The 26909-nt window shown below is 47.9% G+C and overlaps 1 protein-coding gene across 1 annotated transcript in view; it reads right to left on the bottom strand.

Moving 5' to 3' along the window:
• CLCN4 (chloride voltage-gated channel 4) overlaps nucleotides 1-22609 on the bottom strand; it is an 80928-nt gene extending 58319 nt beyond the window's left edge. Inside the window, exons 1-2 of the mRNA XM_003261002.4 lie at nucleotides 22345-22609; nucleotides 20894-21156 (exon numbers count right to left, since the gene is read on the bottom strand). The gene's annotated coding sequence lies outside the window, so the exon portion shown is untranslated. The remainder of the gene's footprint in view (nucleotides 1-20893; nucleotides 21157-22344) is intronic.
• Nucleotides 22610-26909: the final 4300 nt, after the last annotated feature.

Below are 26909 nucleotides of genomic sequence, written 5' to 3'. Positions count from 1 at the left end.
ACTTTGAGGAGACTGTTTAGACTGTTTTCTTTCAAATATGAAATACCTCTATTCAAAGTGGCAAGACCACTAACCAAGAGACTTGTACGACTCCCAAGTGTGGGTGTGTGACCACAGCTGACCCTCTCTGCCCCTCTCTCGAAAGCCAGGACCCTGGGATGCTCCCTCCCCTGCCCTTTCACCCCAGTACGTGGCACAGGGAATGAAACAGCACCAGCCCCTTTCACCCTCGCAGGGACAAGCAGACCTTTTGTCGTTAATTAAAACTGTTTGTCTCTGCCACAGATAATGTTTAGGCCTGGGACTTTACAGAAAGTTCAGAGCTATCTTCACTGCCAGCTGTGATTATCTGTCATTACAGAGCAGAAAATCCTAAGAAATACACTCTTCAGTGTCAGCGAAATGAAAACCTTGAGATCCTATGGGTGGTCATCTCACACCCTCAAAAGGGATCCTCTCAGAAGTTATCACTATATTTGCAACCATTATGGCCCTTAACACCTAGAAGTGGGGCCCAAGAAGTTTAATTCATAAGAGATTGAGAACTATATATAAAAAGCAACCTACAGGTAAGCAATGAAGTCCTTTTTAATGTTTTTGTTTTGTTTTGTTCTGTTTTTGTTTTTTGTTTGTTTTTTACTTTTCCATTTCTTTGGCTGTGAAGCAAAGATGTCTTGGAGGAACCAGCAAGGAGCCGACAGCCCAGGCTCAGCTATGGGAATGGGCCCCAGTGGCTACTACAAAGATTCCCATTCCTCTCCAATCAGACCAAAGGAAAACAGACATCAGGAAAATGGGGGTGAAGTCAGGCATAATCACAGGAAAAGTCCAGGAAGCAAGTTATCTAGGATCTTTTAGTTTATCCTGTTTTTCTGAGAATTGCAGTTTTAGTAAACAAAAGTAGCAAAATTAACATGACCATGTTAGCTACCTTCTAGAAACTGCTCTGTGCTACTCAACTGGCTTGGATCTAGAGGAAGGGTCTGGATTACCTGGGGGAAGTCAGGCATTCCCCCTGCCTGTCAACTTTCAAGATATCTGCATTTGGAGGAGTAGCAGGAAGAATGGACGAGGTGGCTGTCACCTTGAGACCTTTTCCTTCTGACTTGTACAGATACACACAGGTCTGTGGCAGCAATCTCTTACAGCATTTTTAAAGAGGTAATTCACATACCATAAGATGTACTCTTTTAAAGTGTACAATTCAGTGGTTTACAGGAAATTCACAAGGCTGTCCAATCATTACCACTACCCAATTCCAGAACATTTTCATCCCCCTAAAAGCGACCCCCTACCCATTAGCAATCACTTCCTTCTCCCAGCCTAGGCAGCCACTAATGTACTTTCCATCCTATGCGTTTGCCTATTCTGGACATTTCATATAAGTGGAATCATGCAGTATGTGGCCTCTTGCATCTGGCTTCTTCCACCTAGCATAATGCTTTCAAGGTTCATCCAGGCTGTGGCGCGTATCAGTGCTTCACCCCTTTTTATTTATTGCTGAATAAGATTCCATTGTGTGGCTGTATCACATTTTGTTTATCCACTCATCAGCTGACGGCCATTTGGGTTGTTTCTACTTTTGGGCTATTATGAATAAGGCTCTTAGGAACATCTGTGTACAAGTCTTTGCACGGACATATGTCTTCATTTCTCTTGGGTATATGCCCAGGAGTGGATTGCTGGGTCAGATGGGAACTCTGTTTAACCTTCTGAGGAGCTGCCAGACTGAAATCACTTTTCTTGAGTAAGCTTTTTATTGAAGTAAACATCTATTCGTAAAATGCAAAAATCACAAATGAACAGCTCCACACATTTTCACAAAGGGAACTCACCCATGTATGGAGCGCTCAGATCAAGGGATGAAACATGACCAGCCCCTAGACACCACTTCAAGCCCCCGCTAGTCCCTGACCCACCCCAAAGGGTAACCACTATCCCGACCCTCACACTATAGATTACTGTTGCCTGCTTCTGAACTTTAAAGAAATGAAATCTTGTTTCCAGCTTCTTTCATTCTGTATTATGTTGCAAGATCTACCCATGTTGTTCAGTGTAACTATCTGTTCATTCTCTCTGCCTTGTAACAGGGACCACCAAACATTTTCTGTGAAGGGCCAGAGAGTAAATATTTGAAGCTTTCTGGGCCATGTAGTCTCTGTCGAGACTACTCAGCTCCACCGCTGTCATTGGAAAGCAGCCAGAGACCATAGACACATCAATGCCTGGTGCTGTGTTTCAATAAAACTTTATTCACGGACACTGATATACGAATTCCATATCATCTTCATGTGTTGCAAAATATTATTCTTTTGGTTTTTTCTCAACCATATAAAAATGCAAAAACCATTCTTAGCTCCTAAGCTGTGCGAAAGCAGGCAGTGAGCTGGAGTTGGCCCGCAGGATCACGAACTCGGCCCACTCCTGTTTCACAGTATTTGACTGAGGAATCAGCCCCAATGTAGTTATCCATTCTACTGCTGGTGACACTGGGGTAATTTCCAATTTGGAGCCATTACACTTCGTGCTGCCATCAGTATTTACACCGCCCATAAAACGCTGTGGTTGAAGCCCTTCCACCTGTTCCCTCTGTCCTCTGCCCGGCAGTGGCCAGGTGCCACAGAACCTGCCAATGTTTATGCCAGTATTCCCCTCCCAAATCAGACCATGTCAGATTATTTGCCAACTTGCTCTATTAGCTAATCCCCAGATGACTTGGACAGATGGAACGGAAAGTCATAACTCAGATTAAAAGATTAAAAGTCTCCAACAAGCAAGGAAGGCCACCCTAGAGGCGAGTCCCGGCAGGGTCCCCTGCCAGCGTGGGCAGGGTAGAAACTGCTACTAAAAGCACCTCTGGCTCTCATGAGCCTCTCCCACAAGCTGTTCCTGCCCCTTGCTCCTTCCTGTTTCCTCATAGTAACTTAACTGATAGGGGTTTGCAAATCTTTCCCAGAAAGGGCCAGATGGGAAATCTTTTCAGCTTTGCGGGCCACACAGTCTCCATTGCGATTACTGGACTGTGCCATTGTACAGCGGAGCAGCCACAGACAATATGGAAATGAAGGGATGTGGCTGCCTGCTGATAACACTTTATTTACAAAAACAGGAACGGGCTGGATCTGGCCTGCAGGCTGTGCTTTGCCGGCCCCTGCTTTACACCATGGGTGTTTATTGGGCATCTGCTATCTGCCAGGCCACTGTCCGAGGCACCAGAGCTACCAGCACATTTGCAGCCCTCACCTCCCAACAAAACCCAGCAAACAAATCATCGTGACCCACGGGGACAAGTATAATATAAAGACAAGTGGCCACAGTCACTCCCCTTAGGATTATTTAAGGGAAGGAATGAGTTTCCAGAAACCCATGTCACTGTCAACATTTCAACCTTAAAGCTTTGGGAAAATAAAAATGAGTTCCTATTACACACACACACACACACACACACACACACGCACACACAGAGACACACACACAGAGACAGAGAGAGAGAGAGAGAGACAGAGAGAGAGAGAAGGAGGCAGAGAGAGAGGGAAAGAGAGAGAGAGAGGTTTCTGTGAGAGCCTACCATCAGAAAAGTTTCTCCAATTAATTAGTGATCCGAATGCTTCAAGATTCCAGGTGCCTTGGTTCATGAATAAAAATATGATCATACCATAGCGCTAACAAAGTGTTCAAGATCATCACGGTTACCTGTAGTGTTCACATGACAACATGAAAAGCACAGGACACAATAGAAATTCTAGAACACACAGCCAGAGGAGAGGGCCCAAGAACATCAAGTTCAGAGACAGGCCATGGTCAGATGGCAGCTAAAAATAAACATCTCAAAAGCTTCATTTCTTACAGATTTTCCAGGAGCCCCAGTGACTCATCACAAGCAGCCTTTACCGAGTTGTTTTCTTCCAACCTTGTGGATTACGAGAGGTGCTGGGCTCAGTGGCTGCTGGCTGCTGGCTGCCAGCTCCTTGGTGCTGGAAGCCACTAGTCTCAGAGGGGGTTTCACTGCAACCCAAGACGACTGCTGGTTCAGCTCCTGCTGGTCCAACAAGCCTGTATGAGGAATGCTTCCCCCTTTTTCCATCTCCTCCAATCTGTAACTCCTACCTTGTCAGAAAGAGAAGGCAGGACATCCCTCCCAAGCCTACCAGGCCTCACCTGCCATCCTCCCCATGGCCTTCAGACCCTTAGCTGAAGCTCCTACCCAGGTCACCGCAACCTCCTAACTGCGTAGCCCACCACTCCAGCTCTGCCCAAGTAATGCCAAGGTAATTCCCTCTGTGACCCATGGCCGTTCCTCTGTCACCTTCAGTGACTTCTCATCTACCCACCCTTTGACTCAAGCACTTCCCAAAGTATGCTTGCAATGAGTAAACACAGAATACAGAGCAAAAGAATCCGGATGCATCCAAATATGCTGTGCGATCCCATTTACATCATGTTCAAAAACGGGCAGAAGTAAATTACAAAGCTCAGGAACCAGAATTCTTTGGTAAATCTACAAAGAAAAGTAGAGATGTAAACCCAACAGAAGTCAGGAGAGCATTTTGAGGGGCAGGGAGGTGAGGGGACTGGGGAGGGGACAAAAGATGACAGCAGCAACAGTCTTTCCTGACTTGAGCAGAGGCATGATGACACAGTGTTCCTTTTACAATTCGTTCAGCTATATGAAAATGTAGGGCAGCCTGGAGGGGAGGAGGAGCTCAAGGGGGTGACAGAAAGGTAGGGCTGACAGCAGGGCACAGGGTGGGGGGAATTAGGGAGCAACTGGGCTCCACAGGTTGCCATGGGTGTCACCAGCCCTGCTGAGCTGCAGTCTGCTCACCTGTAACACGGGCTAACAAGACCACCTCCTAGGATGGTCCTGAAGACTGTTTATAAAATGCCCTCCCTGGAACAGGGCCCAGCTGTTCGTTGCCACACAACAGATATTTGCTAAATGAGCTTGTTATTGGGTGAAGGGTCAGCGGAGGACTTGGGTCCGTAAAGGGGTGCTAGAGTGGTCCAAAATAGTCATTTGTGCCTCCCTCAGAACTCTCCCAGTCTCCTTCAATTGCTAACAAAGCTAGCCCCTGGCCCCAGATGTGGCACACAACCCAATCTGGCCAATGACAGTGCTCCAACCACCAGGCACAATGACTGGCTGTGGGGATGAGCGTGGGACCCATGCAGGGAGGGCCGCACACATGGACGAGGAGGAGAAAGGAAGTCTCTCTTTCCAGGGCAGTGGCTAACTTGGAGCCACCAACCCTACCGAGGGTCTATGGCGGGAGGGAATGAGGCCAGAGGCAGACAGCAAAGTGTCCCCTGGAGACCATTCTGCCCCCAGGGGACGCTTGACAATGCCTGGAGACATTCTTGGTTATCACCTCTAGGGAGGGGGATTGCTATGGCATGAAGTGGGTAGAAGCCAGAGATGCTGCCCAACGTCCTAAATGCACAGGACGGCCCGCACAGAGAAGAATGATCTAGCCCCAAATGACCACAGTGGCAAGTTGAGACAGCTAGAGAACAAACAAGCCAGAGACCCAGACAGACGCCTTCCAGTTCCTGAGCCCAGGCTCCCTACATTCCAGCAGATTCCCTGGGTTTCTTTCTCAGCTTACGTCACCTAGACCAGCGCTTCTCATATGACAATGCACATGCGCATCCCCTGGGCTTCTGGTTAAACTGCAGGTGCTGATTCAGCAGGTCTGGGGCATGGCTGAGGCTCGAATTTCTCACAAGCTCCCGCCCCCGCAGAGGCACTTTGGAGAATGGCCAGGAGGTAACAAAGAAAGAAAAGAGACTGGGCTGCCTTCAGAAATCGGGGAGCCAGGAGCAGAGAGCAGAGAAAGAGCCACAGAGGGAAGAGATTAAGCAGTCACGGGCCTGGGAGGCTGGGGAAGGAGAATTCCAGAAGGGTACTGCCAGGGAACCCCACGGTTCCCAGCCCGGGGTGCGCAGCCGAACCACGTGGGAGCATTCAGAAAGCCCAAGGAGCAGGCCCCGCCCAGAGTCATTAAACCGGGGTCCCTGGGGCAGCGCCCAGGCATCAGCATTTTTAAAAGCTCCCCAGGTGCTGCCAATGTGCGGCCTCGGGTGAGATCTGACTCCGACCTGGATGAGCCATGCATCCCTTAGGGTCTTATTAAACGGCAGATTCTGATCCTGGAGAGCTGGGGTGTGGCCCAAGACTGCATTTGAGACGCCGAATTTCTAAGGCACTCCCAAGCGATGCCTGAGACCACCACACGAGGCTCTAGGAAGATTGGTTTCATCTGGCGGTTGGCAGGGTCTTGGAGACGTCTGAGAGGGGAGGGGAAGAGGGCAGTCTTGCAGTTAGTTGCCTTTGAAGAATGTCGCCAGGCTGCAAGGCCTGCATTACCGTGATCATCATCAGACTGTGTCATTTCACTCCTTCCTGCTCCAGCTTCAAAGCTTCCCCACAAGCGCCTCCTCCGGGGGCGGCCAGGCCAGCCTGTCTCCTGCTCCTCCAATAACATAACATGCTTAAGAAATGCAATCCAACACAAATTAATAGCCATCTTCAAATTATACAACAGAGCACTGTTCTCTTAATTTACTTGTGTGGAAGGAGGGAAAAAAATGTTCTGGCATGAATGTTTGAGGCTATAGCAAACATTTGTTTATCTGCCTATTCACACTGCTCAGAACTGAAAGATTAGAAGTGGAAGTTTAAAATACAGCAAATGTACCAGGATTTTCTGCCCCCACAATGCTCACACACACACACACACACACACATGCCCTCTCTCTCTCTCTCACACACACACACACACACAAACACAAACACACACACTTTCCCATTCCTCCAATGAGCAGACACAGGAAGGAGGCATCTACCTAAGGAGGTTAGAGGGAAGCCTTGACCTCGGTCTCTTCATTCACAGTTACAATACTGCCACACGACCCCAGGCATGTGAACTACCCTATACACATGGTTCTGTTGTCCCCGTCCAATTTCTAGAATAACTACTGTATCTGATGCTGCCAGCGCCCCACTCATATCGCTCAAAACCTTCCAGTAAGCTCTAGCTAATTTCCAACCATATCGCTTAGTCTAAGGTCACTGTCATTGTTTTGAGACCCACAGAAGGTGGCTCTGCTCACATGGCATGCCTGAAGCGCATTATTGGGAGTAGGTATTAATCGATGACTCTCAAGAACTGACTCCGGAGGGAAAAGGCTTGCAGGGCAAAGTCTGGAGAAAACCAGACATCTTCAAATGTCCTACTCCCTTGTCCCTTGAATGAGATTATTTCAAGGCATGTGCTTTGTACCTGTGCAGAAAACACATAATATAGCAGACCTGAGACTGCTCTCCTTAGAAAGGCCTGTTTGCAAGGCTGGCCCTTGGCTGGCATCTGGGAATTTGCATTTTGGGAGGGTTCTCACCATTCCCAGAGCTGGTAAGAGTGGTTCACTGTGCCTAAACTCTTTGTCCAAATACTGTGATCTGTGCTGAATGCCTGCTTTCTCTCTGGGAGTCTGGAATTTTAATGTGTGCTAGGCAGAGGATGCCTATGTGAGCAGCCCCCAATACAAATCCCAGGCGCTGAGTCTCTAAGGAGCTTCCCTGGTGGACATTTCACACATGTCATCTCAACTCACCATGGGCAGGAATAGGCATGTTCTGTGTGACTCCACTGGGAGAGGACTCTTGGAGGCACGTGCCTACTTTTCTCCAGACTTCGCCCCATAAGCCTTTTCCCTTTGTTGATTTTTCTCTGTGTCCTCTTGCTTTACTAAATCATAGCCATGCATATGACATGTGTCAAGTTTTATGAACCCTCCTAGGAAATCACCGGACCCAGAGGTGATCTTGGGGGCCCATGACACAGCCAGCACCATTTCCTAGAGTTTCCAAAGTGTGGAATTAAGCTCCAGTCGCCCATTGCGTGACATTAACAGCCCGGCCCTAATGGCTGCCTTCCTTTCCTAGTCTCACTTCCCCACTCCCCTCCCAAATCAACTTGCACCAGAAACCTCATTTCAGGTTCCGCTTCTGCAAGGACCCAAACGAAGGCAGCATCACATGGCATTTTATATTTCTTCAGCCAGTTATGCCCTTGCCTGTGTAAACCCATGTGAGTGATCTTTACCCCTCCTACACAAATGGGCAAGACCTAGGGCTAGCCAAACAGTTATTACAAATGACATCAAAAACACAATCCATAAAAGAAAGAAAGTGGTAAGCTGTACTAGTTGGGCAAAGTAAAACTTTCCCTTCATTTAAGAATTCAGAGCCGGACGCGGTGGCTCACACCTGTAACCCCAGCACTTTGGGAGGCTGAGGTGGGTGGATCACCTGAGGTCAGGAACTCGAGACCAGCCTGAACAACATGGTAAAATTCCGTCTCTACTAAAAATACAAAAATTAGCCAAGCGTGGCGGTGGGCACCTATAATCCCAGCAGCTACTCTGGAGGCTGAGGCAAGAGAATCTCATGAACCCAGGAGGCAGAGGTTGCAGTGAGCCGAGATCGTGCCACTGCACTCCAGCCTGGGTGACACAGCGAGACTCTGTCTCAAAAAAAAAAAAAAATTCAGAAAAACTCCCTAATATACTTTATTGATTGATTGCCGGCAAAGATCAGTCCCCTAACAAAAGGGTTCAAGCTGTGCTGAGGCTTCTGGCAATTAGGGGACAAGGACAACGTGGGCACTAAAATGGCCTGTCCTAGGCTTCCCGACAGAACCCTGGTGGCTTATCACTGTCTAAACCAGTGGTTCTTCAGCTTGAATGTGCATCAGCATTACCAGGAGGGCTGGGGAAACCCAGACTGTCAGGTCCCACCCTCAGAGTTTCAGATCCAGCAACGCTTGGATGGGGCCGGGGAATCTGCATTTCTAACAAGCTTCCAAGGAGGCTGCTGCAGCTGATCCAGGGGCTGCACATTAAGAGCCACTGGCCTAGTATAATCTTTTGTTCCCTTCCTATTTTCCACTCATTTCATGACCTGCATCCTTGCCATTGCGTTTTAATCACTAAAATTTTAATATTGTTTATATTAATATTTTTAACATCAATCTTATTTAGAAACTGCGTTTTGTTTACAAACATGCTTCCTCCCATATTTGGCTGTGAGCTCCTTGAGGGCAAAGGCCTGTGTTACTCATCTCTATTTACTATCTGGACCTGCATAAAATGAAGTGTTTGCTGAACGTTGCTATACAGAAATAGTATCCACTAAGCCACAAAAAGCTTAGCCAGGCACACATACTACCTCTATTCTACAGGGAGTGTTATTAATACTATATCCATCAATAGATATAAAACTCTATCAAGTAGTCAGCTATTGAATGCTTTGGACATCACTGCATAGACATGCTCAAGAATCAAGATAAGAGGCTGGGCATGGTGGCTCATGCCTGTAATCCCAGCACTTTGGGATGCCGAGACAGGTGGACCACCTGAGGTTAGGAGTTCAAGACCAGCCTGACCAACATGGTGAAACCCCCATCTCTACTAAAAATACAAAACTAGCCAGGCATGGTGGTGCACACCTGTAATCCCAGCTACTTAGGAGGCTGAGGCAGGAGAATCGCTTGAATCCAGGAGGCGGAGCTTGCAGTGAGCCAAGATAACACCACTGCACTCCAGCCTGGGCGACAGAGTGAGACTCCATCTCAAAAAAAGAAAAAAAGAAGAAAAAGAATCAAGAAAGATTTTTATCTGTACACGTACAGAGAACAAAAGGCCACGTAGGCCAGCCTGAAGTCACTGCCATGTCAAATGTGAGTGGTTTTGAAATGTCCACCGTCACCCACCAGTTTTATAATTTGTAGCAAAATTAAAAATTTTTAAAAAGAAAAACAGAAAATATTTTTTTAAAAAGAAAAAGACATGATAAAAATTTGTAGCAATGCCTGTCTGAAGGGCATACCTTGCCTTTCCTTACTGGGTTTGTTTGTTTTTTTTTCTGAATTCATCTTGTTTCCCTTGTTACTTTTCACTCATGAAAAGAGTTGGGCTGACAAAAACAGGCGTCCTCCTGATATCCAGCCACAGGCATTTGACACAGAATCAATGGAGCCTGAGGGAGTGGACTCTGGACCCATAACAGAGGCTAAAAGCACCACAAGCTGAGGGTTTCTTATCAGCCCAACAAGACAAACCCTTCACTGTTTTTATCCAAGTGGAGGTGGAGGAGGTGACAGCTTGAGAGGGAAACTGCCTTAAAAATCCCTTTAAGCTCTCTCAAGAAGTTTCTCTGAAATAAATGTAGATACGCTGACCAGAACATTCAATATAGGAAATCTTGTTTACACAAAGATTTAAACTATTAGACTATGTAATCCCATAGATAGAAGAAGCTCAACAAACCCCGAGCACACACAAAAAATGGAGAAAACTACACCAAGGCATAGCATAATTAAACTGTTAAACAAGTGAAAAAGAGGATCTCTTAAAAGCAGTGAGAGAAAAGAGACACTTTACATACAAGGAAAGCTATTAGGCTATACAGGGCTATGAGGAGGAAAGAGGTACCACTCCATCCCATAATAAGAATGAAGCTCACAAGCCTAATGTCAAGTAAAAGAAAGACACAAAGAAAAGCAGACACAAAGGGATCCGAGATTCCATCCCTACAAAGTTCCAAACAAGCCGAAGGAACCGGTGGTGTTATTCAGGATAGCAGTTACCCTTGGAAGGGGACATGAGGATGGCTTCTGGGAACTGGTCATGTTCCATTTCTGGATCTGGGCACTGTTACCCAGGTGTGTTCACCTTGTCACAATTCATCAAGCTGCACGCTTACCCTTTGTGCACTTTTCTGCACATGGATTTCAACCAAAAGTTGACCAAAGGCAACCCAAACAAGCCATCAGCTGGAATTAAATCTCACTGCCTCACTTTACAAAAGTGAGGTTTTTCATTGGCATGCTTGCAACACTTCTTTGAAGTGCCCGTGAAATACTTTCTCTTTTCAAACACCCATTGCATCCTTTCTTGCAAAAATGACCTCCCACTGAAATAATTGAGGTCAGAAGTCTGAAAACCCTGACAAAGCAAAGGCGCTGGAGTTGGCAAATCCCCTGTGCAGTGGGCAGAGGACACGGGCTCCACGCTGTATTACAGGCTGCGGCAGGTTTCCCCGGTGCTGGAGGAAAAGGGGGCTGCTCGCATCGAAAATGACATCCCGCATCTGCAAACGCCGAATGCCCACAGTAACGCCCAGACAGCCAAACCCCAGTGGCATTTGGGAAATATTTTACTGAAGTCTCCAGGCTATAAAGAGATACACGGGATATACACTTTCATCAAATACAGACCGTTGCCCATTTACTAAAAATCTATATATCCAAACTCATCCTCAATATGCCCTAATTTATCATCAATAGACCTAAACTTTGCATGAAGCTCCTCTCCTCTCCAACCCAGGAAGGAAAGAGAGAGAAAATACCATGAACAAATATGGAACGATCAGAGAAGAGTGGAGCTTCAGAAGGGGCAAAACGAAGGCAGCTATGGCCAGAGCCTGGGGAGCTGACCCAAGGAGAGACCAGCACTGGGCCTCCCCTCCAAGAAAGCTTTGGACCATTGCTAGTCATTTCAGTTATCTGATGCTGCATCACTAATTACCATTTACACTGACCATTCACACAGTTTCTATGTGTCAGGAAGAGGGGAGCAGTGTGGCTGGGTCTTTCTGGCTCAGAGTCTCTCAGGAGGTTGTGGTCAGGATGTCAGCCAGGGTTGCTGTCATCTGAAAGCCGGACGGGGGCTCCCTCACATAGCAACCATCTTGCTCGCCGGCATCCCCACAGGATGGCTTGAATGTCCCCGTGACATGGCAGTTGGCTTTCTCTAGAGGGGGTGGTCCAAGAGAACCAGGAGGGTCTCTAATGACCTAGCTTTGGAAGTCACACACTGTCCCTTCCACGGTATCCTATTGGTGACACAGGTCAGCCCTGAATGGTTCCATATGGGAGGGGACCACACATGAGCATGAACACCTGGAGGTAGGATGGTCAAGGCCCATCTTGGAGGCTGGCTCCAATACAAAAGCTTTTCATTGCCTTATTCCACCTTGCCTGAAACCCCAGGAATTTCAATTTCATTTGTAATCATTTTGAGTCTTGCTTTTAAAATGCGGACACCTTTAGGATGATGAGGTGGCCAGGACTCATTCCACCCCTTCCAGCTAACCCTCCAAACACCAGAGGGGAGAAGACAGGAAGGCACTGACAGTGGCGGGAGCCAGGTGGTGGCCCCCAGTGAGGGGTGGAGGGCCACACAACCAAGGAGTTTCAAACAGGGGGAAGCTCAGAGCAAAAGGATGTTCAGAAAGAAACTGTGCCTGTTTCCAAATTCTGCCTCGAACCAGCGGAGACACTTCCTTTTTCCTCCTCCCACTTCCTCCCCGGCCCCGGCCCTGGCCCTGCCCCCAGCACTCTCTGTGTTCCTTCAACCACAGTCTGGCTTCCACAGGACTAGGCAGCTGGTGTGTGACCATGGCAGGCTTCCTATGGACCCAGGTCCATGCAGCCATTCGTTCCACATTGAAACCCAGCCCACATGTTGGAAACAGGATGAGGCCAACCACATGTGGCCTCGGGTGACACAATGGCCTCAGTGTTCTCACACCCCCATCCCAGGGACAGGAGGGCTGGGCCGTGAGGTGTTTGTGTTGCTGGTGCCAAGAGCCAAGGGTTTGGAATTTCCCCAGAGACTTCTTCCCATAATAATAGTCACAACACCTTTGTACAGGGCTCAGTGTACCTGGCTTCATTCTAAGCACTTCCCCCGTGTGTGAAGTACCGCCTCCCTCAGGCCCACGTTACAGATAAGTTACAGATAAGCAAACCGCAGCACAGAGGTTAAGTCTCACAAACAGTGAGGGGACAGCTGGATCCAGCCCAGGTCCCAGGGGCCTTTCTCCACAACAGCAGGCAGGCCTCTGCCACCTCAGGACCCAGAGCCACGTGCCTCCACGGAGAGGGCACTGGGGGCCACGCTTCTCCTAAACCGTGTGAGAATCGCTTAATTAAATGCCCCTGGGTTGCCCTCTCACGCACCCACAAAAAATGCTGCTGCATGTGCTTGCTAGGGCTGCCGTAACCAAGCACCACGGACTGGGTGGCTCAGATAACAGGAGAGGGTTTTCTCCCAGTTCCGGAGGCCAGAAGTCTGAGATGAAGGGATGGGCACTGCTGATGCCTTCATTTCACCCTGATGACCTCTGTAAAGGCCCTAGCTCCAAATAAGGTCACATCTTGAAGTACTGACGGTTAGGACTTGAATCTATGAATTTGGTGGGGACACAGTCCAAGCCATCACAGCTGCTGAAGACAGTGCAGGTGGGAAATCCCTCGCTCTTCTGGCACCTCCACAGCCTGGCCTTCCCTTCACCATTTTCTGACAGGTTTTCTCCACAACAATCTATTTTCTGCCTACCCAAGGTTCACACCCCCTCATGGATAAAAGGAAAATTTCAGGAGCCACTCATGACTAGCAAGTGTGTAAAGGCTAAATGCTGGAAGGCACCCAAAACGGCGTTCATGTGCTGTTCCTGGTGTCCTGGGACACCATGGTGAAGACAGGCAGGCCACTCTGACCAACACAGGGGCTGACATTTGAGCCAATTCCATGTTTGGGGTAAAAGGCGAGCTGGTACAAGGCGTGACTAAGCTAAGAGGAACAATCTCCCGGCTGTCATCGTGGCGGTTGAGCCTCCTATCTGCTAACCACAAAGGCCTTTTCACCCAACCAGCACCTCCAAGGGTTAGAGTGGAGGGCGAAAAAATAACTTTCATATTTAGCCAAATCAACCCAGAAGGGAAGCGAAGAGCCAAGAGGTAGGAAGACACAGTCAGGCCATCGGGAAGCATCGCGAAACTGCGGGCAAGGCCCGGGGGGGCGGCAGCCACAGAAAGGAGCCACGGGCCCAGCACCCAGGACCAGGAGCAGCCTCCCCCATAAGGAAACACGGCGTTGGGGTAGCTCTCACATCAGCAAACCCCAAACGCATCCTGGGCGCCCCAACTGCTGCAGATGGAAAGAGGGGAACACCACCCTCAGGGGGAGCACCCACCCACAGCCTCTCCTTCATGACCCTGCTGTTCCCATGTGTCGTCCCCAGGGCAGGTCAAGGGCCTGACCCCAGCCTTCCAGGACTCACCTCTTCTGCAGCTTCAAGAAGGGTTCAAGTCCCCTCTGTGAGGAAGGCTCTGGCCTCACATCTACTTTCAACCCAGCCAACAGCAGGCTCTCTGTTGAATACGAGGGGGCTGAGTGCTCAGGGCTAAGGGAATAGCCAGTGCAAAGGCCCTGGGGCAGGGCAGGACCATGTCAAGAACAGTGTGAAGATGGCAAGCCAGCAGGCAGGGGCTTCCATGAACCCCCGATTGCAGGTCACTGCATCCCGCAGGAGCGCACGCGACAGGCGGTGCAGGGCGACCAGGGCCACTTGGAGAAGGCAACAAGGGAACAACTGTGGGGGTTGACCCTCCAGCCACAGAGAACAGCCAATTCAGAGACTCAGTGGCAGGAACAAATGGGCTGGGCCCGAGGACAGCAAGCAAGCTGTGTAGCCAGAATCACCGGAGCCACCAGCGGCCTGACAGCTTGGGAGACTTCAGCCACGAAAGAGAGCTTTTCAGGTGTCCTGTGGGAATGTGCATGGCCATTTCCTCTGCTGTCCCTGGGAGCCACCGCCCATCAAAGGTGATGCTGTGACTGAGCCGGGTGCATGAGGACACGTGTGCAGCCTCCACGTCCTGCCCTGCAGTTCACGCTACCCTCCCACGCCAGGCTTCTTTGATCACCAAGGGCTGACTCTGGCACCTAGGACAACATTGCTGCTAAAGAGGTTAGCTCCTCAGTCCAACTCACCTGGTCACCCTGGCCACTCCCCTTCTGGCCTCCATCCTCGCCTCCTAGCCTCCTCGCTGGCCGCCCTGCTTTCTTTCTCACCCACCTCTGACTCTGCTCCTGACAGCAGCCAGTCCTTTTAACCCAGTCTGAACATGTCACTCCCCAACACAGGAGCATCCAGTGGCTTTCCATCACACTGAGGACAATCCAGGGTTGACATCACGACTGCCAGTTCCAGGATGGCCTGCCCCCTGTGCCCCTCTGAGCACCTTTCCCCACCCCTGCTCTCTGGGTCGCTCTTCTTTGCACATGCTGATCTCCCTGCTTTCCGCAAACACTTCCTGTCCTGTCCTGCCTCAGGGCCTTTGCACTGGCTGTTCCCTCAGCCCTGAGCACTCAGCCCACTGTGCTCAAGTGGCTCTCTCTCCATTCGGATCTCTGCTCAAGTGCGACCCCTCAGAGAGGCCTTCTTGCCCTCCCTAACCAGCGTTTGGAGTCCAGTGCTGTGCATCCTTTGCTGTCCATCCTTTCACTCAACACACAGCCTATCCAACAGCTATTTCCTCTTCCCTCAGCTCAAATCAGTCCTGTGAGGGCGGGAACCTTGTCCATTTGGTCCTACCATATGTCCCACTGCCTAGACTTGTAGGACTCAACTGGGGGCAATATTGTCCCCCAGGGGACATTTGGCCATGTCTAGAGACATTTTTGGTTATTACAGCTGGGAGAGGGGGTGCCACTGGCATCTAGTGGATGGTGGCCAGGGATGCGGCTCAATACCCTACATTGCCCAGAACAGCCCCCCATAAAAATGAATCATCTGGACCCTAACGTCCATAGCGTCAAGGTTGAGAAACCCTGGCCTAGACGCACGGACCCAAGGAATATTTGCTGAATGAAGAAGTAATCAAGGGGCTGGGAGCAGTGGCTCAAGCCTATAATCCCAGCACTTTGGGAGGCCGAGGCGGGCACATCATCTGAGGTCAGGAGCTCGAGACCAGCCTGGATAACATGGTGAAACTCGTCTCTACTAAAAATACAAAAATTAGCCAGGCATGGTGGTGCGTGCCTGTAATCCCAGCTACAAGGAGGCTGAGGCAGGAGAATCGCTTGAACCTGGGAGGTGAAGGTTGCAGTGAGCCAAGATCGAGCCACTGCACTCCAGCCTGGGCAACAAAGAGAGATTCCATCTCAAAAAAAAAAAAAAGAAAAGAAAAGAAATGAAAGCCATTTAAAAAAATACTTATCACACACACACACACACAAACATTCCTGCACATAAAAAAGCCACCCACTGAAAATGTGGTTAAACAAAGGTCTTGTTACCAAGGGAAAGTGTGTATGGGGAAAGGGATAGGAGGGGGGACTGTCCCCACACACCTCTTCCCCCAGGTTGGTAGAAGACATGCGTCATCACACTAAGCCCCTTTGGTCTGCTACTGCAAGGCTGACAGGTGGAGAGGAGGCAGGTAAGGCGAGGACCTCTGGGGCAAAGTGGCTGGGGGCTCTGGCCTATGTGATGGGGGCACCTGGAGCACAGGTTAAGCCCTGGGCTTCACCCCCAGACCTATTCAATCAGAATCCCCAATGTGTCTAAGGGTTTACATTTCTTTTCTTTTTTCTTAATTTTTTATTATGAACATTTTCAATTACACAGAACATCATCCAGAAGAATCCAGTGAATAACACCAATCAGACTGAACAGTAGTTCACATTTGGCTCTGTCTGCTTTATCTCTTTCTCTCTCTTCATTTAACTGAACCATTTAAAAGTAAATTATTGATCTTGAAGCCTGATTTTCAAAGTGTCATCTGGGGACTCCTTGGACTCCCCAAAACCCTTGAAGGGAGTCCATGATGTCAAAAACATTTCACAATATTCTGACATTGTTATTTGCCTTTTTCTAAGTTCATTCTCTCATGAGCATACAATGGAATTTTCCAGAGGCTACATGACATGCGATATTGAAACAGATTGAATGTAGAACCAAGTATGAGAATTCATCTGTCTCCTATTAAGACATACATTAAAGAGATCTCAAAAAAACATCAAAAAAAGAAAAAAAGTAAATGATTGCTACCATGACATTTTATCTCTAAACACTTTAGTATGCATCTCGAAACAATAAGACTTTTCTACATAAACACATGTATTAGCTATCTATTGCTGCCTAACAAATTATCCCAAAGCATAGCAGCAGGACACAAACATGTCTCATGTCACTGTTTCTGTGTCAGGAACCCTGGAGTGGCTTAGCTGGTGCCTCAGCTCAAGGTGTCTCACAGGGCTGCAAGCATCTCAAGACTCAACTGGGGCCGGGCACAGTGGCTCATGCCTGTAATCCCAGCACTTTGGGAGGCCAAGGTGGGTGGATCACCTGAGGTCAGGAGCTCGAGACCAGCCTGTCCAACATGGCAAAATCCCATCTCTACTAAAAACACAAAAATTAGCCAGCCGTGGTGGCGTGTCCCTGTATTCCTAGCTACTGGGGAGACTGAGGCATGACAATCGCTTGAACCCAGGAGGTGGAGGTTGCAGTGAGCTGAGATCACCACCACTGCACTGCAGCCTGGGCGACAGACCGAGACTCTGTCTCAAAAAAGAAAAAAAAAAAAAAGACTCAACTGGGCCTGAAGGGTCTGCCTCCAAGCCCACTCACACCCTCACACCATCAGCGGGTCTCAGTTCTTCTCAGGCTGTTGGAATGGACCTCGGGTTCTCACCACGGCAGATGGACCCTTTTGTAGGGCTGATCACGACATGGCAGCTTCAGTGTAAGCAACCCAAGAGAGAAAACACACCCCAGGCAAAAGCCCCTTTACACCCTCATGGTGGAAGTGCCACTCCCCCACCCCCTGCTAGACGTAATCACTGGAAGTTCATTACTTGGTCCAGACCAAACCCCAGGGGAGAGGGTGATGCCAAGTTGCAGCTGCCAGGGGTAGGGATCACTGCGTCTGTCCGAGGGGCTGCCGACCACATCACAGACTGTCACATCTAATCAAAGCAGCAGCAGTCTCCCAGTGTCACCTAATAGCCAGTCACATCAAAGCATCTCCAAGCATCCCCAAAATGCCTGTTACACGTTTGTTCGGGCCGAATCCAATCGAGGGCCACAAGTGATATTTGGCTACTCCGTCTCTTAAGTCTCGTTTGATGGAGAATACCCCACCTCCCTTTTTAAAAATTTCTTTCATGATATTACCTTGTTGAAGAGACAAGGCCAGATGGCTCATACAGAGCACCAAGCCCACCGGAGGCACACAGGAGCGTGACAGGCCTGCCCTGGGATGGCCATGGACTGAAGCCTGTGAGTACGGTGGCGTGGGGAGTGGATGGAGCCAGCTGCTCTCATCCCACCCCTCTGCACAGTGGGTCTCCTCACCGAAGGCCAACCTCCCCCACCAGGGCTTTCCTATCTCCCCCAGGATACCATTTTCATGGTGCCAGGAAAGATGAGACGGAAAGAGAGAGAGAGAGAGCAACCTGATGGCAAGGGAAAGGGAATGCAGGGGAGGGACACATCAAAGTCCAAAGCCTGGGGCACAAGGAAATGTTTTCTGGCCATTCTAAGCACCCCACCACCACCACATACACACACATAGTAAACATGTCCCCCCCTTGCTACGCTGCTGCCAACCCCGCTTCCTGTCTCTCGGGAGTTTCCCAGCCTGCAGACCCTCTCACTTCCATCCGTCCCTCCCCAATAGCCAAGGAAGCAGAGTCAGCAAGTACAGTTGGCCCCACTCTACAGATCCGACAGCAGCTCTGCGGGGTGAAGTGATGCAGCCATGGTCACCCTCCTAGGTGTCAAAGCCAGATCTTTAGATGCACGTCCTGGACTGAAGCTTAAAGCATGAGACCATGTCTGCCCTAAGCGAGTGTCCGCGTCACTGGGGTGCGGGCAGTTTGTATTTGCCTCCTCCTAGCTGCATAGACATTACCATCCTCTTGTCCTCACGACGTCCCGCACCAGCACCAGATGTCGTGTCGTTTCATCCTCACAACACCTCCAAGTGGACACTGTTATTCTCATTTTTGCAGACAAGGAAATGGACTCTCAGCTGTTAGGTCTAACCCAGGGTTAGAGTGAGTATGTCCAGGGACGTGCTCCAGGTCTGCTGAGCATGAAGCCCCGGCAGGTTTCAACACACGTTCATCTAGTGCTCTGTTTTTTTCCTCTTTCCCTAACACTCTCCTTTCTGCCAAGCTAGCCTCTCAGCTACAAATGGCATACAAACAGCTCCTCCCCTTTTCACAGAAGCTATTTCTGGAAATTCACAGCATAAAAACGCCTTCACATTGTGTTTTCCAATATATATGATATTAAGAAAGGGAATCAGATTTCTGATCAAGGGCTTGGCATCAAACCAATCATAAGAAAATGAATTCTTGGAACCCGAAGAAGAATATTTTGAGATCATCTCAATCAGTGGTTCTCAACAGGGGACAAGGGAGCCCTCAGGGGACATTTGGCAATGTCTGGCAACATTTTTGACTGTCACAACTGGGGGCTGGGAGGGGGAAGTGCTACTAGCATCTAGTAGGTGGAGGTCAGAGATTGTGCTAAACATCCTACAATGCACAGGACAGCCTCACCACAAGGGGTTATCTGGCCCCAAATGCCAGTAGTGCCAAGGTTGAGACACCCTGACCTAAATCCCTTTGTTACTTTGAAGACGAGATAGCCGAGGCCCAAAGACACAAAACGACATGTCCAAGGCTGCACAGTCACAAAGCCAAAAGTGGAATCTAGGTCTCTATTAGATCCACCTCTATCATCTGCTTTGCTCTATCTAGGGTTGGGCTGGGGGAGAAGGGAGGGTGGGGACCCGGGGATCTTAACTTGTGTAACCAAACTGAACCAAAGGAAGAAAATTGCAATAAACAAGTTACTAAATTACTGCAGCAACACATCTGGGTGTCCCAAATTCTGAAAGAAATGCCTCCTTCAATTATTGATGGAAACAGCATTGCTTTACAGGCCCCCCAATGTTGCTGGTTGGTCAAATTATTCATGATGTGAGTTCCAATACAGTTTAGTGACAACAAAGCTTCCAGAAGGGTCAGGTTTTAGAGGGGAAAAAAATGCCACATTCTTCCCCTAAGGGTGCCCACACACGTCCTGGCTATAGTTTCTTCCTGACCCCGAGAAAGGCATGTAAACGCTCTAGAAAGAGTCCATTAAAATCCCCCACCCACTGTCATGCTAGAACTGAAGTCACCTGACCCCCCTCCATCTGGCGCTGAGTCATCAAGCCCCTCCATTCAGCAAGCGAATTATCAGCGAGAGAATTAAAAAGAACTCTGGGAATTCTTAGGTTTTGGTGTTATCTCCACCCCCACTCTCTGCTAAAGATCATTTGGTTCTTAGAGATGTAGCTGTCTCTTACACTCACGTGTTATCTTTGGAAGCTGCAATTTATTTTTATTGTATTGGATACCGTTCTTTTTTAATCTACTTAAAACACCTGGAAGGAAAAAAAAATACATTTCTCACGTATGCCCTGTAAATGCTGGAACCTTGCAAAATAATGCGAAGCAATTTAGATTGCACATCTGGCTCTTAAATTGCTAACCAAGAAGTTTCCACTCCCCAGCCCGCTTTTGCTTTGAAAGAAATGAGGCTAATTACTGAGGACAAAGGCCTGTAATTAGTAAACATGTCATTATTTAAGAAGCAGAATGACACTAGGAAAACACTTGATAGTTACCTCTTAAAAGCCCCTCTGTCTACTTAGAATGCATGCAGTGTGGTCACTTCAGATTTTGTTCCCCCGCCGGAGCGGTTTTTTTCCCTCCCCCGTCTTTCTGTCTGGCCCCTGCCCACTTTCTCCGGGCGGGCACGCCAAGACCCAAGTCACGCGTGGGCCTGCCACGAGCCATCCCCGGCCGGGTGCATGCAGCTGCAGCAGGCAGCTGTGGGCAGCAGGCGCCGCAGCAGCCAGAGGCCCCACTTTGGGTCTCTGGGGGCGCAGCCGGGCTGCAGGCCCGCGGGCCGGGCTCCACCTGCAGCGTCCGCGCTGCCGGGGGCGCCGGGGAGGGCATCCAGGCGCCACGCGCCCCTTACCTGCAGTGCCGCATCGCGCCCGCGGCCGCCCACCTGGACAGCATCCTCGAGCATCCTTTCTTCAGCGCGACGGCTGCGAGCGCCGTGACATCACCAGGAGGCGGGCCCCACGCTGCCACGTGACGCCTTCCGGGCGAGGCAGGGAGGTGTGCGCGGGGTGGGGGGAAGACCCTGGAAGTCCCGGGAGGTGACGGGCGATGGCCAGAAACCCTCGCGCTGGCCGCCCCTCAGGCGTTTCGCGTGATGTGTGCAGCTTGCCTGGCCTTTCGCGAAGAATTATGAAAAACAACACACAGGAGGAGAAATCCAAATTATTACAGGCTCCAAGCGTGTAATAGGATTTCAAAAGAATTAGCAATAAGGGGATTACAGTGAAAGGAAATACAATTTCATATTTTATTTTAAAACTAGTATTTATCAAATGCAGTGGAGAAATAAACATTTTGTGCAAATCAAAATGACACAAAATATAGCATGGACATACTTTCCCTAGAGTTTCTATGTTTCAAGCCGTATATCGACTATTATACCAAACACTTTAGTTCAAAGCAATTCATTGTGGAACATTATACTAATTGCACGGATGAATAATGCTTTAATTACTCTGAATAGCTGCATTCCAATATTAATTTGTATTTGCCAAAGGAAAAAATGGTGACACCACGTATTTCTACTACTTACTTAAGTATGTGATGATTTAAAATAAAGCACTGTTACGTGAGCATGGTTGTATTTGTGTCTCTGTTTTCTTACATCTTCTGGCAAGGCATTTAATCTCTGAGACATGAGTTAATTCACAATAACTCATTATTTCACATTTTCTAATTTTTATCACATTCTGAAGAAGTGAGTCATTTTACTATCACAGAAAATATGCACAATGTCAACATTTCTCATTCACAACTGAAACAGCCTTGCCTAGAAAGACTTTAGAAAATTACAACTGTGATAATTTTGTAAATTTGAAATAGCGTATTTCAAACTTAAGCAGTGCACATATAAACTTTTCTTTTGCCAAAATACACAAGCGTTTTTGAAATGTAAAAGGACAAAAGCAAAGACTGCTTTTATTTGTATTCCAATTGCAAATAGATTCATTTACTTTCACTTGAGTTAAAAATCACAATTTTAACATTCCCTTTTCTCACAGCCCTGAAAGAGACATGGAATAGATTGTTTTACAAGCAGGTTAGAGTTAAATTTACTTGCAGTTTATTCCATCAGCTTTCGTGTCCTTCTATATTTAACCCTGGCCCTTATACCATGATGCCCTCCAAATTAACCAAATTTCTGTTCAGAAGGTTAATCTCTAATTTGGGGATAAATACAGCCCTTGACTTTCACAGCGATCAATTATTTTCAACACCAGATTTTAAAAATCAACAAAGTCGCAGTGTAGTTTACTAGGTCACTCCTCTCAAATTTGTTTTTCTGAATGATAAGCAGCTTACCTTCCGCTTTCAGATTCTGAGATATAAAGTTAAAACGCTACCGAAATCTCCTGCTCCTTTGGGTTGAGGGTCTAATGGAGGCAGAAACTGACAAGCTCATTTTCCTGCCAGAGGCAAATGTCGATTTCAGCCCAGAGGGCCCCGGAGGCCGGCTGGGAGCATCACGTGCTCGGCCCAGCCACTCAGCCCTGCCCAGCCAGCTTGGTCACCTCTTGGCTCCGGAGCCCCGCCGTGCCAGTGTCATTCGCCTCTTACCCCCGGAGCATTCGTGTCCAGAGAAAACCCGGCGTCCCGGAGACAGGACGCCCCACCCTCAGGGGCTGGGCTGCACGGAATTCTGTGACCGGATTTTCCAGCATCAGTGGGAGGTGGTGGGTATATAAAATGCCCTGCAGCCTGAAGAGGATGGTAGCACGGTGCAGACAGCCTTGCTCCGTGTTCCGGCTTGGCTGAAATGACGAAATACAGGCAACCTTCTTCATCCTCGAGCAGTTTCTTTGCAGTAGATTAGTTTCACCTTCTCTTTTTTCTAGGTGATTGCTCAATTGTAAAAAACATTGCAGCAAACCGGCAATTCAGACAAGGCCCATAACTGGGCCAAGCAATTCTCAACAGAATGAGAGAGCTCTCTGAACACCTTCCACCCTCGCCTTTCAAATTGTCATTTTAGCCAAGATTAAAAAACAAAACCAAAAAAAGCAAAAACCAATACCACCCATGGGAATGTAAGTTGAGCAATCTTTCTGGTGGTCTGTTTAGCATTTTTCCTACCAAATGCCTTACAAATACACAGTTTCACCAATTACTCCAGGCCCTACAGCTGTTGGTATAATGTGCTCCAGCAACTTGATGTCCAAGAATTTGTCCTGGGATGTGGGGAGTGGGGGTGGGGGGAAGAACGGTGTGCAAACCCCTGACTAGGGAAAGTTTGCTGCAATATTATTTATGATCTCAAAGCACTGGAAACAAGTTAAATCTCCAAAAACAGGGGATGTTTTAAATTATAAGACATCTGTGCAGTGGAAGAATTAAAACTAATATGGTGGTACACACGGATGTAAAAAGACATCTGCAGTGGATTAAATGGAAAAAAAGTGGAAGCTTCAAAGCGTTATATGCTGAGTGATCCGTTGCTTCTATGTAGGTGTAATATATTTATATCTACACATATACCTTTACGAACACAGAAAACTATTAGGAAATGAATTCACCAAAGTATCAAACATGGTATCTCACTGGTTAGTGGGATTAAGGGTGTTTTAAATTTTTCTTCTTTTAAGCTTAGAGATATTGTCTAATTCTTCCACAGTGAATATGTATTGCTTTTATAGCAAGAAAAAAAATGTTTTCTTAAAAGCACCATATAGACATGATTATGGAATAAATAGTTTTGGCTAATTTTTTAATGCAGATTTCATTACTTGAAGATCCTGAATTCTTAACCACAAAGCCCCGAGGGAACAATTCCTAGCCATCCTAGATTATTCTGCTCATGAAGACCTTTAGGAAAGAAAGTGCCATTCAGGGGCCATTGTTAATATTTAATCATCTGTATGTCCAGTTTTAATTTCTCTTTCATTTAAACCTACTTCTTTTTATTTTGCCCTGTGTGGAGATAGAAAGCTGGTTATTACCATCCTTCATGAAAAGATTCTTTCAATAGTTACGGAATAATAACCTTTGAGTTTTTTGTTCATTCGAGACAGGGTCTCGCTCTGTCTCCCAGGCTGGAGTGCAGTGGCACAATCATGGCTCACTGCAGCCTCAAATTCTTGGGCCCAAGCAATCCTCCTGCCTCAGCCTCCCAAGTAACTGGGACTACAGGCTCTTTCCATTGTCTTCACAGATTTCTCTTTCCTATCCCTTTGAATCCTCTACATTTTTTCTCTTATCTGCCAGTTTTCTACAGATGTAATACAAGGTTTAGAACAGTGGTTCTTAATGGGGTGATGTTGCTCCCTTTCCCCCAGGGGACATTTTTGGCAGCCACAACTGAAGTGGGAGGAGCCGTGTGCTCCTGGCATTGAGTGGGTAGAGGCCAGGGCTGCTGCTGAACATCCTACAGTGCACAGGACAGCTCCCTCCCCACTCCTACCTCCCGGGACAATGAACATTTCGGCCCAAAATATCAATACAATAGTGCTGAAGCTGAGAAACCCTGGTTTTGAATTACTGATGGAGTATAATTTGATGCCCAAGATGTTCCATTTCCTAGCCATTTTCAAGAGTTCCCCATTGTATGTGTGCTGGAAGCTCTCTTCATTATAAATCCCTTAAAGATAGTACTCCCGGCATGTGGGACGTGTCATTGCCCACCTGTGTGTGCACCACAAACCACCTCTGAAAAGAGACATCGGGAACTGCTGAGGGTGTTGTATCTAGGGAGGAAAACTGTGTGGCTGGGCACAGAGGTGGATGGGAAGTTTTCATAGATTTGGATGCACTATATTTTTAAAACAGACATTTTCCCACCACTAAATTGTTAAAACTCACTATTCAACTATTCTATAAATGGTGGGTTTTACAAAACCTGGGGGTGAGGACCCTGTTGCCTCTTTGTGTCCAAGCCCCCATATATATATACGTGTGTGTTTGTATATATAATATATATTATACATATATATATATATATTTTTTTTTTTTTTGAGACAGTCTTGCTCTGTCGCCCAGGCTACAGTGGCGCAATCTCAGCTCACTACAACCTCTCCCTCCTGGGTTCAAGCGTTTCTTGTGCCTCAGTCTCCTGAGTAGCTGGGATTACAGGTGCCACCACCACGCCGGGCTAATTTTTGTATTTTTAGTAGAGATGTGGTTTCACTATGTTGCCCAGGATGGTCTCGAACTCCTGATCTGAACTGATCCGCCCGCCTCAGCACATGCACCCTGTAGAGAGTGCCTTCCTCTGCAGCATGTCATCTGATTCTCGCAGCAGCTGGTTAACAGGAGTAGAGCAGATCTACTGCTGTGCACTCATTTTGCAGACAGGCTCAGAGACAGCCCTGACATCAGCCTCCTGTTCTGATGGAGGCTGGAGCACCCTGGGGTCAGGCTAGGTCTTCTCTGGCGGGGACCCCAGCTTCTTCCCCAGGCGCCTCTGACCATCCCCTCCACCCTTCTTGGAGCCACAGCTCCCTGGGACCCTCTGGACAGCACTCACCAGCTTAGACCCAAATCATTTACTCGCATTAACCCCTGAGCTCCTGGAGGAACAGAGGGGAGCTGCACTTACCTGTTCTTTGAAAGCCCAGCACGTAGCACTGTCTCTGGGATACAGGGTTTGTTACACCAGAACTAAAATTTTCCCAAATGTTCTCAGCCAACAGCTTTAATCATACACCATCTTGAAGTATTACATGGCTATATTGCAATATTACTGCCTGTGCTATTTTGCCAAGCTTCTGCAAGCCCCACTTTTCCCTTCTGTAAAACAAGGAGAAGGAGGAAGAGTAATAGTATCCACCACTTGTAGCTGAGTGAGACTTAAGTGAGAGATCTGGAAAGAGCGCAAGCAGCGCCTTATTATTAGAACTTGAGACACAAGAAAAGATGTGCGCCCCTAAATACAGTGATCAAGATATCCTCTTGTATTTTGAACCAAGTGAAAAAAGTCAATAAAGACCCTACAACCAAAACACACATGCACAGAAACTATGTCTAATGCTCCCCGTGGCCCAATTTATTTGCACCCACATAAACCTCCCCTTCAGATACCTCCTGGCCAAGTAACCCCTCGCTGATTGGAATTGACTATGCTCCCTTGCCCAACACTGAAGGGGAGTGAAACAAACCACAACAGCCTGTCTTTATTTAAAATGTTCATATCTTGTACATTGTAATTTTCTGCAGTAATTTTGATTTTATAAATTATATATATACATATATATGTACATATATACATATATATGTGTGTATATATATATGTGTATATATGTATATATGTATTTTTTTTTTCTTTTTTTGAGATGGGGTTTTGCTCTTGTCGCCCAGGCTGGAGTGCAATGGCATGATCTTGCCTCACTGCAACCTCCATCTCCCAGGTTCAAACAATTCTCCTGCCTCAGCCTCCTGAGTAGCTGGGATTACAGGCGCCTACCACCACACCCGACTAATTTTTGTATTTTTAGTAGAGACGGGGTTTTGCCATGTTGGCCAGGCTGGTCTCAAACTCCTGACCTCAGGTGATCCACCCGCCTAGGCCTCCCAAGGTGGTGGGATTACAGGCGTGAGCCACCACGCCTGGCCGGTATATTATCTTGATTACTGATTTTTGTGGTGCCCTCTTACATTTTGCACCCAAGGTAAGTGCCTCCCTCACCTCCTCCAAATTCCAGCCCTGAGTATTGGTAAATTATTCTATAAATGGGGGATTTATAAAACCTGGAGGTGAAGACCCTATTTCATCTATCTTTGTATCCGGAACTCCTTTACACCTGAATACACTGTCTCCAATGAATGAATGAATGAGTTGCTTCCATACCTAGCTGGGGGCTATGCGCATGGCCAGCATCCCAAGAGATTTGGGGAATAAGTAAGTGACATGGAATATAAGAATATGCAATCCAGCC

This window comes from Nomascus leucogenys, chromosome X, assembly GCF_006542625.1.
Source record: "Nomascus leucogenys isolate Asia chromosome X, Asia_NLE_v1, whole genome shotgun sequence".
NCBI classification, from domain to species: Eukaryota; Metazoa; Chordata; class Mammalia; order Primates; family Hylobatidae; genus Nomascus; species Nomascus leucogenys.
The sequence above is the reverse complement of the archived record's forward strand: the minus strand, read 5'-3'. Positions and strand labels throughout refer to the sequence as shown.